General features: G+C 39.1%; 1 long non-coding RNA gene across 1 annotated transcript; it reads right to left on the bottom strand.

Annotated features, from left to right (window-relative positions):
• Positions 1-848: 848 nt before the first annotated feature.
• Positions 849-7115, bottom strand: LOC119883757. Its single transcript, XR_005440757.1, has 3 exons — positions 6229-7115; positions 4781-4881; positions 849-4578 (listed from the first exon to the last, which is right to left on the bottom strand). It is a non-coding gene; the product is annotated as an uncharacterized LOC119883757 (long non-coding RNA).
• Between the last annotated feature and the right edge of the window lie 3621 nt (positions 7116-10736).

The following is a 10736-nucleotide window of genomic DNA, read 5'->3' as shown; positions in this document are numbered from 1 at the left end:
AACCCAGGTTCGATTCCCACTGTGAGACATCCTTTGTTTCCCTGAGCAAGACACTTAACCCCTCGTTGCTCCAGAGGCGTGCAACCTCTGACATGTGAAGCAATTGCAAGTCACTTTGGATAAAGACGTCAGCTAAATTGATAAAGTGTTTCATCACACCCCTAATTTGAGCCCTTAAATATGCCCACCACTTTTGAAAACAAAGTGACGCCCTTGGATTACCGTACTCATTTTCAATCACTCACAACTCAAAAACTCACAACTTTGAGATTTTAGGGGTAGAGTTCCATGTAGCTAGCTCCAGATGGGTGACAAATGACAGGAAATACTAACATGAAGTGTGTCAGTATGGAGAGGCCACCAGCAGGCTCCAGAACAGCTTCAGGGTCGTGCCAAGTCTGTGCTGGAGGGACCAGCGTCCCTCCTCATGAGAATCCCTCATTTATTTACACACCACCTTTATTCAATCAGGTAATTAAACCACAGACACGGTTGGACATATCAAGAGGACATATAGCATCAGAAACGTCACTAAATAGATTTGAAGATGAAACTTTCTAATTTATTATTTGGTCTTATGGTGGTGGAGAGCACTGTCCATAGGTGTGACGAGATCTGGAGCGTGTTCAGCGCTGACAAAACGTAGCAAAACGGGGGGTTTTTAACCGAAAGGTTGGTGCCTGAACCACTAGGTGCGTTTGACTTCATGCAAAACGTCATCATGTCACATGACATTAAAACCTCGCAGGAGCAAGGAGGCTGCAGGCGCCAAGTGACATGATGACGTTTTTTTGGGAGGTGGAAGTGAACGGAGGTCGGAATTGTGTTGAGCGTACTGAGAACGAGCGTTGGTATTTGGCGAATTTGTGCAGCGGAACTGTGCCGCGAATGTAATTCTCATGGGTAAAAGTACGGATGGAGATAGTGATAGTATGCCGTGGCAGGATGTAAATAATAAGAGGAAAGGAAGGTGCGATAGTTCTGGAAGTTCAACCTATGACGTGGAGGTGGTGACATTTCCGCTGCACAAATCTGTCCAACACAACGCTGTCAATGTCGGATACCCAGCTTAAAAAAAGTTATTAGCCAGCATGCAAGGGGCCTAGCAAAGAAGGAGAGCTAAGCTCCGCCCGCCACAGTTACACTGTCAATCTGTGGGAAACACTGAAGAGAGTTTATCCCAGCACCAATTAGATGTTTCAAGTGTCAAAGAATGGGACACACTGCTGGACAATGTAAAGGAAAACAAAGATGTGCTAGGTGTGGAGGTGAACATGAATATGGAAAATCTGGCCAGGATACAAAAGTGAAATGTTGTAATTGCGGCGGTGAGCATAGCGGTGCTTTTGGAGGATGCCCTGTTCAAAGGCAAGCTAGAGAGGTACATATATATAAAGTAACTAATCAGGTATCTTATGCTGATGCAGCAAAAAAAAAGTGAAGGAAAGTGAACTATTCAGATCCAGTGTTACACAAGTAGTAAATAGAGCCCAAGAGTCTGAGAACAGACGAGTAATTGAGGTTTCATCTCCAACACCAAGTCAGAGGCAAACAGAAACAAATCCAAGGATATTAATGAAGACACTGATTGTGGGTAAAACCAACTTTGTTGCTTTCATCTGTAAGACTGTAAATGTGGCAATACAGCAGAAGAAAAAGTGATAGAATCAAGACAATTGTAGAGGCAGCCATAGAGATACTGGGGATCATGGAAGTTACAGCTGAACTGATTCATGAGATGTTGAACCCGACTAATGGAGTGTCTCAAGGCGATTAGCCTCATTATGGTATTTCATATCCTCCACTGGAATGCCAGAAGTTTAATTGCAAATGGACAAGAGTTCAAGAAGGTTGTAACTGATCTGGAAGATGTTATGATGTACCTGATGTTATGTGTATACAAGAAACTTGGTTCAGACCACATTTGGAGGCTACAACTCGGTTAGATGTGACAGAATTGGAAAACAAGGTGGAGGATGTGTAACATTTATTAAAGATACTTTAGCATATAGAAGGGTAACCGTTCCAAATGAGTATGGATGTGTAGTAGTAGAAATGTGTAGTCCCAGAGGAAATATCAAAGTAGTCAATTTTTATAATCCGTGCAAGAAATTATCAATGCAAACATTCCATGAGATCTCAGAAAGTGTAGATAGAGAAATATGGTGTGGAGACTTTAATGCTCACAATACTCTGTGGAGAAGTGACCATACAGGCACTAATGGAGAAGTAGTTGAAGAACTAATCGAGGAGAGATCACTTTCTTGGCTTAATGATGGAAGAGGTACCAGGGTTAATGTTACAAGAAATTCAGTTTCTTGTATAGATCTTACTTTAGTCTCAGTAAATATGAGTAATTTATGTGAATGGAATGTAAAGAATGATACCAACATAGGGAGTGATAACTTTCCAATATTGTGTTCCATGAACTTTGATATGTATGTTCAGGAAGGTCATGTAATAGAGAGATGGTGTTTTCATAAAGCTAACTGGGAAAAAAATAAGAGAACTTTGTACTGAATATTCTGAAAGAATATCAATGGAGGGTGATGTAAATAGCTGCGCAGCAGCATTGACTTCCATGATTACTAGTGCTGCAACAACCTGCATCCTTAAGAGCACAGTGAATGAGAAAAAGAAAATAGTTCCATGGTGGAACGATGAATGTAAAAATGCTATAAAAGACAGAAATCATGCATTCAGAATTTTAAGAAAGCATTTGAGCCAAGACAATCTGATTGACTATGAAAGAAAGAGGGCTATGGCACGGAAAATAATTAAGTCATCCAAGAAGAATGCATGGAGGCAATTCTGCTCCATTGGTAGAGAAGTTAAATTGGGTGACATTTGAGCAATGATCAAAAAGATGAGTGGGAAAGAAAATCAGTTAAAATCCCAGTGCTGATAGATGGAGAACACCTGGCAATTACAAATAAGGAGAAAGCTGAGCTACTAGGTAAGAAGTTTGCAAGTGTACATAGTGGGAGTCATTTAGATGAAATACATAACCAACGGAAAAAGGATATTTTAAGAACATATAGTGATGTAACTTAGAAAAAAGATAGTGATGAATCGGCAATTGACATGGACTTTTCATTACGAGAGTTAAAAATGGTCCTAGATGGAAGTGGATATACAGCTCCAGGACAAGATCAACTATGCTATGCTATGTTTAGACAATTACCAAAAGAAGTCTTGGAAATGATGCTAAAACTGTTCAATAAGATATGGAGAGAAGGTGTAATGCCTGATAGTTGGAAAAGTGCTCTGATAGTACCTTTTGGTAAACCTGGTAAAGACACAATTAATGCAGGAAACTACAGACCTATAGCCTTAACATCGCACTTGTGTAAATGGATGGAAAAGATAATTGTCTGTAGATTGTCATATTATTTAGAGCAAAGAGGACTGCTAAACAAATACCAAAGTGGACTTCGTAAAGGAAGATCTACGGTAGACGCTTTAGTTAAAGTTAGCAATGAGGCAGAAAAGGCAGTTAGTATGAAAGAGGTCATGGCTATAGTATATTTTGATATTGAGAAAGCTTATGATTCAATGTGGAGAGAAGGACTACTGATAAAAATGCATGAAATGGGTATTGGCGGAAGACTATACAACTGGGTTTTAGACTTCCTGTCTAACTGAACTTTCGTTGTTAAAGTTGGAGATGCTGTGTTGGAGGATTTTGAAATTGAAAATGGTATTCCTCAAGGGAGCGCTATAAGCCCTGTTCTGTTTAACATCATGATAAATGACATTTTTGTAAATGTTGGTAGAGATATTGGATCATCACTTTATGCAGATGATGGGGCTATATGGAAAAGAGGGAAAAACATTAGGCATGTGACTAATAGCATACAGAGTGCTATATTAAAAGTTGAAAGATGGTCATATGATTGGGGATTTAAGATGTCAGTCGTAAAGTCATGCTATATGTTCTTTACCAGAAAGAGAAATATTAATAACACAAAGCTTAAATTGTATGGACAAAATATGGAAAGAGTTCAAGTATGTAGGATTGTGGTTTGATGAGAAATGTGTATGGAGGAATCATGTTAAACAGGTTGAAACAAAATGTAAAAAAGGTACTGAATCTCATGAGGTCAGTTTCTGGTTACCAATGGGGAGCAGATAAACAATCACTACTAGATATTTACAGGGCTTTAATACGATCGTCTATTGATTATGATTGTATGGTATGTGGAGCAGCAGCCAAGAGTATTTTAGAAAAACAGAATACAGTTCAGAGCTCTAAGACTCAGCATAGGTGCAGTGAAAACAACCCCTACTAATGCACTGCTGGTAGAAGCTGATGAATTGCCATTATATTTGAGATGTTCTAAGTTGTCTTTAGCATATTGGGTCAAGTTAAAAGGATCTGGAGAGGAACAACCTGCAACAAAGGTTCTGTGTGACTGTTGGGAATATACACAACAACTGAAAGGTAAAGGATTTGGCTGGAATATTAATGCAGTAGCAGAAGAATATGGATTAAATAACATAGAATACGGACCAATTACTGTATGGGATAATGTTCCTCCGTGGATATTTCCTGTGCCCAATGTGGACCTGAAGCTTCTAGAGAAGAAGAAAGAATGGAGTGAAAGTAATGTGGATAATATTGGATATTTGGTTCAAGATTATGTGAAGAGGAATTATTATAATTATATGCTATTATCTACTGACGGATCAAAAGATCCAGGGACTGAGCACGTAGGATCAGGAGCATACACACCTGAGTTTGATGTAGTTATATGTAAAAGAATTAATGATAAATTACCTGTATATCCAGCAGACATGGTTGCTATTATTTTAGGGTTACAATGGATAGAAGAGGTGAGGCCTGAGAGAGTTGTCATTTGTTCAGACTCCACTGCAGCCCTGTATAGTTTAAATTCCAAAAAGACAGTAAGAGATTATCTATTGATTGATATATGTACAATAATGCTGAGAATACAAAAAGCTGGAGTTGATGTGCAATTTGTCTGGGTCCCTGCTCATGTTGGTGTTGATGGGAATGAGAAAGCAGATGAGACTGCAAAGACGGCGTTGAAATTAAAAGATGATGAAATAATGCAAGTTCCCTTTGGAAAAGCAGAGGCCAAATCATTAATTAGAACAGCAGTGAGTGACGTATGGCAGAAGAAGTGGGACACAGACACTAAAGGGAGACACTATTACAGCATACAGAAATCAATTAAGGTGAAGGGTTTCAAAGGGAAATGTAGTAAAGTGGCTTTTTCAACATTAAGGCTTGGACATACTGGGTTAAAATCAACGCTTTATTTAATGGCAAAATGTGTGTCTGATAAATGTGAGGTTTGTAAAGTTCCTGAATATGTTGAGTATGTCATCATGAAGTGTAGTAAATATAATTCTGAGAGAAAGATCTTACGTGAAGATATATTGAATTTAGAAGGAATTTTAGGGATGAGTGAGGAAACAAGGGAGTGCTGCAAACCTCTCTTTAATTTTCTCAAATCTACAGGATTAGATCATAACGGCCTTTTTGTTTGTTTGATTTAATTTTGTTTTGTTTTCAGTTTATTTACCTTTTGTTTCACTGAACCTGTCACCTGAAGTACTAAAACCTTGATATTACACACTCCGGTACAGTAGGTGGCGGTATGCACCTGAACAAGTTGGTTGCGATCCGCCATAAAACCCAGAGAAGAAGAAGAAGAAGCTACATGCTACTCGCCTGAACACCTTGTTGTTTACGCAAGCGCACTGCATTTCCCTGCCTTTATAACACCGTTGTGTTTACAAACTTATCGCAGCTGATTGGCACTTGTGACACTTGTAACTCTTGTGACACGGCCACCACACGGGAGAAAACAGACCTCCAAGCCGGTTGCGGAACGTTGCAAGGGAACGTGGTTCAATCAGAAAACGTTTTGAGATTGAACTCGCCCCAGGTGACGGCAAAGGCCGTAACCACTTTTTTGACAACATGTTCACACTCTCCAACCCGTTCAGTGAGCCCTGGTGCACGGCAGCATCTGTACTTGATGGTTTTATCCACTGTTCTAATCTTATTCGGGGTTTTCCTTTCATTCGTCCCTCGTCTAACGTCTCCCCTTTCAACACATGCAGCGTTAACGTTAGGTAGCGTTACTTAGTCAATATTTGGCGCGACTCCTTGTTCTGTGTGTTAGCTAGCTATTCGTGTTCTTCCAGGCTAAGTAACGTTACAGGAACATTTAAGCGTAAATATCCCCCACTTACCAAGAACAGCCTCAATGCCCAGGACAGCAAAATGTTTCCGGACAGCTTTGAAACATGTCTCCTTCAGACACATCTCCTGTCGGTTTCTTGTGTCTGCTCTCCGGGCAGTGTTGGCCATTGTTTAATAATTCTGTGTATCGTTGCTAATAACGATGCTAAAAGTGCCCAGCTGACAGGACACTGGTTCCTCCCGCGTCCCCGTCTCTCCTTTCCCTTAATGTTGTGGTTTTATGGAGGCTTGCACACAATGCTATAGTAGTTCGTTGGTTTTGATGTCGGACTACAAACCAGTACGAAAGCTACATGGCGCCACCTCCTGTACCGCAGCATTAACGACTCTAAATATTTTCTTTCTTACCTTACTAATAGCTCAGGCACACTTTTCATTGATGATGTAAATAAAGATGTAATTATTCAGTGATAAGTGAATTTGTCCTAGTTTAATGCTCTTTTAGCCCATTAATCAGCAGCCTTGTTTCCTTCTATCCTACAGAGATGTATTCACAGTTGCCACAGGCTAATAATAATAATTTAACAGCTTTATTTGTAGGCTATAGTAGCCTACTTTTAAATACAGGTAATAAAGTGCTTTACCTCAATCAATGTAACAGACAAGTTGAATAAAAATCAGTAACGTTAGCCTATATCACACATGTGGTGTGAAACAAATAAAACATAATGTACAATTAAAGAACAAATAAATGAAGAATCACATAGGTAACTTAGTGGTTTGAATTGAATTAATAAAACATAAACAGAAATTGCCTACAAATAAAATTTTAAATAAATGAAGCATCACATATGTCAAACACAAACACAAGTCAGTTTACAAATAATGGAGCTATTTTATATAAATTAGTTTTAAGGCAAGGCAAGGTAAGATTATTTGTATAGCACAATTTAACAACAAGGTCATTCAAAGTGCTTTACATAAAACAAAAGCAACAGGGAACTATGTAAAAGTTTAAAAGCAACATAAAATACAATAAAAGTTACAGTGTTACAATCAGGGTTAAAAGAGTTAAATGGAAAATAATACAAAGCTAAAAACAAAGAAAAAGAAAACAGGACAGTAAAAGTTACAGTCTAAGTTATCAATAAAAAGAAAAATCTTAAATATTTAATTAAACGGTTTCAGCAGACCTGCAGTTATCTGGGAGTTTGTTCCAAATATACGGAGCATAATAACTCAACGCTGCTTCTCCTTGTTTAGTTTTGACTCTGGGGACAGAAAGCAAACCTGCCCCAGACGACCTGAGAGGTCTGGATGGTTCATAACGAAGCAGAAGATCGGGAAATGTATTTTGGCCCTAAACCATTTAGTGCTTTATAAACTAACAGCAGGATTTTGAAATCAATGCTTTGACATACAGGAAGCCAATGTAAAGACCTCAGAACTGGAGTGATGTGATCCACCTTTTTGGTCTTAGTGAGGACTTGAGCAGCAGCGTTCTGAATCAGATGCAGCTGTCTGATGGATTTCTTAGGGAGCCTGTAAGGACACTGTTAGAGTAGTCAAGTCGACTGAAGATAAATGCATGGATAAGCTTTTCCAGGTCCTGCTGAGACATAAGTCCTTTAATCCTTGATATATTCTTCAGGTGATAGTAGGCTGACTTTGTAATTGTGTTAATATGGCTCCTCAAATTCAGGTCTGAGTCCATGACTACACCAAAAATTTCTGGCTTGATTTGTGGTTCTTAACATTACAGATTGAAGTCGAGCACTGACTTTCAATCGTTCCTCCCTGGCTCCAAAAACAATAACTTCAGTTTTATCCTTTTATCCTTTAATTGAAGAAAATTCTGGCACATCCAATCGTTGACCTGCTCAATACAGTTACTCAGCGCCTGTATGGGATCATAGTCCCCTGGTGAAATGGTTATGTAAATCTGCGTGTCATCAATTATGGTAACATATTTTGTTGTTTTTCATAATCTGAGCCAGTGGAAGCATGTAAATGTTAAACAAAAGAGGCTCCAGAATGGAACATGTCATTTTTGTCAGCTCAGATGTGTGATTACCTATAGACACAAAGTAGTCCCTGTCCTTTAAGTAGGATTCAAACCAGTTTAGTACTGTGCCAGAAAGTCCAACCCAGTTTTCAAGTCTGTCTAGTAATATGTTGTGGTCGACCATGTCGAATGCAGCACTGAGATCCAATAATACTAAGACTGAAATTCTGCCACTGTCAGTGTTTAAATGGATGTCATTGAAGACCTTAACAAGAGCTGTCTCAGTGCTGTGGTGTGGTCAAAACCTGACTGGAAGACATGAAAACAGTTATTTAGTGCCAAGAAAGCACTAAGCTGTTGAAAAACAGCCATTTCAAAGATTTTACTTAGAAATGGGAGATTTGATATTGGCCTATAATTGCTCATTAGTGAACTGTCTAGATTGCTCTTTTTAAAGAGTGGCATAATGACTGCAGTTTTTAGGGCCTGTGGGAAAAAACCTGAGAGGAGAGACATGTTGACAATTTGTAATAGATCTGAGGCCATGCAGTTAGAAACATTTTTGAATAAACCTGTTGGCAGAATATCAAGGCAGCATGAGGAGGATTTCAGATGTTGTATTATGTCCTCCAGGTTTTTATGGTTAATAGAATCAAATTGTCTCATGAATTGTTTTTAAGTGGACACAGGGACAAGACATATCCTGTTACTGACATGGAGGCACTGATTGCTTGTCTAATTGTTTGACTTTTGTTTGTGAAGGAGGAGGCAAATTCATTGCAGGCCTTGGTGGATAGAAGGTCAGAGGCTACAGACACAGGAGGGTTGGTTAGCCTGTCGACAGTAGAAAACAGGGCACGTGCATTATTAGTGTTTTTGGTGATGATGTCAGAGAAGAAGGACTGCCTTGCATTTCTCAGCTCTAAATTATAAATGCGAAGTCTCTCTTTATAGATGTCATAATGAACCTGGAGATTTGTTTTCCGCCACCTGCGTTCAGCTTTTCGACACTCTCTTTTTTGAGTTCTAACCAGCGTGGCATTTCTCCATGGAGATCTTCTCTTACCAGAGACCACCTTCACCTTGGCTGGTGCAATGGCATCAATAACATTTGTAATTTTAGAACTGAAATTATCTAGAAGCTCATTGACTGAGACCCGTGAGAGGGCGGGTGTCGAGGAGAAAGCCTCAATAAATTTTTCACTAGTGTTTTCAGTGATATGTCGTTAGTGATCACCTCTGTTTTAACATTTGTGTGCACGCAGATAGCACTCTCAAAGAAAACACAGGAATGATCAGAGAGAGCAACATCAGTCACCAGACCCTTGGAGATGACCAAGTCCAAAGTGTGCCCCTTATTGTGCATGGGCCTCGTCACATGGTGGGTCAGTCCATAATTATCAAGAACACAAAACAGTTCTTTAGTCCCTCTTTCCTGGGGGTTGTCAACAGGTATGTTAAAATCACCAACAATAACCACACAGTCAAAGTCAATACAGATTATAGACAGCAGTTCACCAAAGTCATCAAAAAAGTTTGCACAGTATTTAGGGAGCCTGTAGATATTTAGAAAAATAGCTCGAGAAGAGGAATTCAGCTGAAGAGCCACATATTCAAAAGAAGCAAAATTCCCATAAGACATCTTTTTGCATTGGAGGGAGTCATTAAACAAAATGGCAATTCCACCTCCTCTCTTATGCACTCTAGCTTCACTCATAAAACTGAGCTGGGAGGGGTAGACTCGATAAGAACAGCTGCACTGTTATCTTGGTCCAACCAAGTTTCAGTTAAAAACATGAAATTAAGATTGTGAGTTATTATAAAATCATTGATTAAAAATGTTTTTCCTGCCAAAGACCTAACATTTAACAAAGCTAGTTTTAGTGTTGTAGTGGGACAACCGTGTGGAATTGTGCATTTTATATTAAATAAATTTGGAGCTACTCCAAATTCCCCTTTTCCTCTCCCAGAGAGGAGCAGGGGGGTTAAAGATCAACTTCAACAGACTACTAAAGAGACCCCAACGGAAGGGGGGTGGAAAAGTTGCTTTCTCTAAGTGCTATTCTTGAGCAGTTGATCGTAAAACTGGCACCTTTTTGATAGCGAAGCTGATAGGGACACTAACCAGCGATTAGCATTTCCCTGAACAGCCTATCAAAACTGCCCCCCCGACACACTTAACCGTGGCAACTAACCTTGCTCTGTGTTTCATTACCCCATCAAAGGGATACCCCTTGTCTCACCGTGTGCCATAATCCAGGACGCCGAACTTTAAATAAATAAAGACTGCAGTCTCCAAAGACTCAAAGCATTTAATTAAGTTTAATTAAATCTTTTAGTTACTTGATTACGTTTGCCTCTATTTGAGTAGTTATGTTACCATGTTGCTGCTATCTGTTGTTGATATTAGTGCTGAAAAGAATCTAAATAAGTTACTTTTGCAGTGTTTGTTTTTTTCAGCAAGATTAAGGACACTCCGTCATCTTATGTGTAACCAATACTTGTTCACAATACTTTCTCACACAATTCCTTTAGAAATGATGATAAAGAAAT

The sequence above is a fragment of the Micropterus salmoides genome, unplaced genomic scaffold (assembly GCF_014851395.1).
Source record: "Micropterus salmoides isolate LMB-PRFRI ecotype aquatic unplaced genomic scaffold, ASM1485139v1 Ms_hic_scaffold_3005, whole genome shotgun sequence".
NCBI lineage: Eukaryota > Metazoa > Chordata > Actinopteri > Centrarchiformes > Centrarchidae > Micropterus > Micropterus salmoides.
The sequence above is the reverse complement of the archived record's forward strand: the minus strand, read 5'-3'. Positions and strand labels throughout refer to the sequence as shown.